The sequence below is a fragment of the Rhinichthys klamathensis genome, unplaced genomic scaffold, assembly GCF_029890125.1.
Source record: "Rhinichthys klamathensis goyatoka isolate OS25496 unplaced genomic scaffold, OSU_Roscu_1.1 h1tg000253l_1, whole genome shotgun sequence".
NCBI classification, from domain to species: Eukaryota; Metazoa; Chordata; class Actinopteri; order Cypriniformes; family Leuciscidae; genus Rhinichthys; species Rhinichthys klamathensis.
In genome coordinates, this window is record NW_026606775.1 from 1236697 (window position 1) to 1241461 (window position 4765).

Here is a 4765-nt window from a genome sequence, read left to right on the forward strand (position 1 = left end):
CCAACATAAGAATTTTCACCGGAAAATGTCATCTGAACTAGTAAGAAACATCCACTTTTGTTCTGGTTCTGACATTGCAGTAAATCTTGCTGATTAAATCTAACAATCGCTTATAAGTTATCATACCACGGAAAACCGTGCAAATTATACTTTGTTCTCAAATTGTTAATGTTAACAACGTCAGCATTGCGTGACTACATGTAATGCCCTTCCGATATTATCCTTGTTTTCGCATGGGCCGGTTGCAGTCTCTTTTTCTGTAAGTTAGCCACTATGAAAGTCCGAACGAAGTCTTTTGCATTTTACAGCGGGTGAATCTCTAGGCTTCACTGGTGATCGTCGTTTTAACCTTTCTGGATCCGCCATCAAATTGATAAGTTTAATTATATCAAGTGGTGTGAGAAAAGGCTATAAATCTCCACCTCCAACATCTTCACTCGCAATATATCCTACTGGCCGAGACTCTTCTTTATGTGTACAGATGTGACGTAATGATGCAAAGACATGCTCGAATCTCCCGCTGAAATCCACCAGTACCACTGGAATTAAAAACATTATTACAAGCTTACCGCTTTGAATCGAGCTGAAGCAAGCAGATAGTTTTGAACACTGGCTGGTTACGTATTTTATCAAATATGTATTTTGAATAATTTTTAACCCAAAAAAAGCTACGGAGTGCAGCTTTAATTTTTTCACCATTCGAACACATTTAACGCAGAACATACTCAACATTGTCGGTTATTTTCAGACATTTTCAAAAACAGTACCTAATTAACCTAAAAAATGAGCCTCTTTTTTTTTCTTTTTTTTTTTAACCACATTCTCTTCCCACAGATGCTGTGACGAGGTGGAGCCCAAATGATACAGACTCAGACATTGATGCAGCAGGAACACCTGAAGCACGTGGCACAGGTCGGGAGGGTCGACTCGGTCTACACCCTTCCCTTAAAACATCAGTACCACTTGAGGAGCAGACCAGAAACCAAGCAGACAAAGGGAATAAGAAGTTAAGCGCTTTATTGACTTAAAACAATTTGTAAATCCTAATTTAAAACTTCTTCTTCTTTCTCAGAATCCAACGAGCTGCAGGGGAATGCCACTCCTCAACGGCGGCACATACCTTGAATGTGGAAGGGGCATTAACTGGACGACAGGTAATTACTGTCAGTACGGTTGACTCTTCTCAGTCTCTCAGGTGCCAAAGGCTTTCTCTCAGTACGGTTGACTCTTCTCAGTCTCTCAGGTGCAGAAGGCTCATGGCTGTGGGGGAGGCGTCGACTGGACAGCAGGTAAGTACTCTCAGTAAGGTTGACTCTTCTCAGTCTCTCAGGTGCCAAAGGCTTTCTCTCAGTACGGTTGACCCTTCTCAGTCTCTCAGGTGCAGAAGGCTCACGGCTGTGGGGGACGCGCCGACTGGACAGCAGGTAAGTACTCTAAGTACCGTTGACTCTCTTCCCAGTATATCAGGTGCAGAAGGAATTACGGTTGTGAAGAGGGCGTCAACTGAACAACATGTGAGTACTCCAAATACAGTTGGTTATTCCCAATACGTCAGGTGCAGAAGGCTTACAGCTGTGAAGGGGGTGTCGACTGGACAGCAAGTGAGTACTCCAAGTACAGTTGGTTCTTCCCAATACATCAGGTGCAGAAGGCTCACGGCGGTGAGGGAGGCGTCGACTGGACAGCAGGTAAGTACTCTAAGGACGGTTGGTTCTTCGCAGTATATCAAGTGCGGAGGACTTACGGCTGTGGAGGGGGCGTTGACTAGACAGCAAGTGCGTATTCCAGGTACGGTCGGCTCTTCCCTATTAGATCAGGTACAGTAGGCTTACAGTTGTAGAAGGGGCGTTGACTAGACAGCGAGTACTCCAAGTACGGTTGGTTTAAATCCCAAGATAACAGATGCAGAAGCTTACAGCTGTGAAGGGGCGTTGACTGGACAGCAGGTGGGTACTCCAAGTACAGTTGGTTCTTCCCAATATAGCAGGTGCAAAAAGCTTACCACTGTGGAAGGGGACGTCGACTGGACAGCAAGTGAGTACTCCGAGTACGGTTAGTTCTTCCCAATACGTCAAGTGCAGAAAGCTTACAGCTGTGAAGGGGCATCGACTGGACAGCAGGTGGGTCCTCCAAGTACAGTTGGTTCTTCCCAGCATAGCAGGTGCAGAAAGCTTACAGCTGTGAAAGGGGACGTCGACTGGACAGCAAGTGAGTACTCCAAGTACGGTTGGTTCTTCCCAATACGTCAAGTGCAGAAAGCTTACAGCTGTGAAGGGGCGTCGACTGGACAGCATGTGGGTACTCCAAGTACAGTTGGTTCTTCCCAGCATAGCAGGTGCAGAAAGCTTACAGCTGTGAAAGGGGACGTCGACTGGACAGCAAGTGAGTACTCCAGGTACAGTTGGTTCTTCCCAATACGTCAAGTGCAGAAGGCTCGGAGAGATGGCGAGAACGTTGACCAGTTGGCAAATCCAGACAGTCGACCAGCTCCTAACGTCAGCAGGCTTAAAATCCACTGTCACTTAATCTCTTCCTCAGAAAGCTCCGAGCCCGGTAAGTGGACTCGATAATATTTTGTAGATGACTTCGCCCTCTGCCTCTCTGTTCTCCGCCACCCAGTTCTTCGTAGCGGATCCCTTTTCACGGATCGATCTCACCAGCCGATTTGTCCCACAGAAATCTCTCAGCCCACCTCAGCAAGAACAAGAGTTAAGCCCCGTTCACACTACACGCGACCAAGCGACGTGATACCATTCATTTCAATGGTGAGCGGGCGACACGCGCGACAGCGACCGTTGGCGACTAGATGGGGCGTGTCTAGCGACGCGACAAAGTTGAGAAATTTTTAACTTTATGCAAATGAAGAGCGATTTGTGCGAGCGACAACCAATAGGAGTGGAGCGCACGTGATCCTTCTCCTCAGCCCCTGGGCCTGCAGTGATGGATGGCAAGAAAGCTGATTCGCTGTAGTGGGAACGCCGACTAGCGACCTCATCGCCAGCGCCTGGCGACTTGCAGCGGCAAAGTCGCGTGTAGTGTGAACGGGGCTTTAGGACGCCACAGTGATCCCACACCACACCTGTACGGTCTCTCAAAGCTTTGCTTTTATCTGTTCCTAAAAGCGGCATGTCCCAATCATCACACAGTCGCTTAATGCGCCGCACCTGCTGTCACTTTGCCATCAGCGGCTGCTGGTACTATGGTAGCGACGCATCCGAGGCTGGCTTGTTGTTTGGTTGCAACCGCTCCGGGTGGAAACATCCCTCCGCGGACTGTTTAGTTCCGTCTCTAGTACGTCATCTTGTGACATACTCCCCCGCCAATCCGTTCTAGTCCCGAGAACGGGCTCCGCTCACCCAGTCTCCGTACCTCACCGGGGGTTGACCTCAGTTCTCCCTCTGGGACCGCCTCGGCGGAGACTCGGGTTCCACCGGTCCCGGTGCTAGGCCTAAACCCCTTGGGACCACTCCCCATCCTACCAGTAACGGTGCTGGCGCTGCCACGACCGGGGGTGCTTCTTCTCTGGGATTCGGGTAACTCGGGCAAGGGCGAATCAGATTCCAGTGGAGCACTCGCTCCTGGCCCGCTCTCCCTTCGGGCATGATAGCATACACGGGTTGATCTGGGCGTGGTTGTCGTAAGACCACATAGGGCCAAGGCTCCCACCGATCGCTCAGCTTACCCTTCCCTTGACGACGGTTATCCCTCACCAAGACTCTCTCTCCTGGGAGCAGTGGGGCTTCTCGAGCCGTTCGGTCGTACAGTCTCTTGCTCTTTACCCCCGCCTGGTTAATCCGGTCCGAGACCTGGCCATACGCCCAGTGGAGTCGCTGATGGTGTCTCGCCACCCAGTCTGACAAGCTCCCTTCCTCCGTTTGGGTAGCAGCCCCCATCACTAAGATGATCCATCTCCAACGTTCCCAATAGGCTCAGAAATGTTTGATTAAACCTCTCGCTTCCTCCATTCCCTTGGGGATGGTACGGTGTCGTATGGGTCCCCCGTACAGTTGGCATAACTCATGGACCACCCTGGTCCGAGTGGAATATTTCAGGGCACCCAAAGGGCTGAATCACAGCCCTCCATAGGGCATTCGCAGTGGTGATAGCAGTTTGGTCCAAACTGGGAATGGCCCAGGCGTATTTGGTGAATAGGTCGGTCACCACCAAGATGTTCTGAATACGGTCAACCGGCCTCCCCAGCGTCAGATAGTCCATAGCGACCATGTGCATCGGAGCCTTCGCCTGAATCGGGACCAATGGGGCTCGCATCTCCTTCCTGGTCTTAAACAGGGTGCACCGTGGGCATCCTTGAAGGTAGGACTTTGTAATCCTCTCCATCCCAGGCCAATAGAACTGGCGTCTTAATAGCGAGATCGTCTTCTCCAGGCCCTGATGGCCCAACTGTGTGTGATAGGCCTGTAGCAGGGACGGATGTTGCCCCTCCAGAACTACTACTTGCCAGAGCTTCTCGCCCAGGGTAGGGTCCTGAATGGAGCGACAGAGCACCCCCTCCCTCAAGGCCAACCTCTCCCATTGTCCTAGCAACTTTCGGACTGCCTGAGTCTGGGCCCGGCGTTCTCTGGCCTCTGGCCATCTCTCAGTCTGGACCCACTCTCGTACCGTTCTCAACCCTTCGTCCTCCGCTTGTCTCGACCTCCAACGCTGTGGGTCCCAGCCCCAAACAGTGGGGGCCTCTTCCTGCGCTGATCCAGGCACTTCCACAATCCCCACCATCGCTCTTTCCTCCTCCTTGCAACTTGAGTTG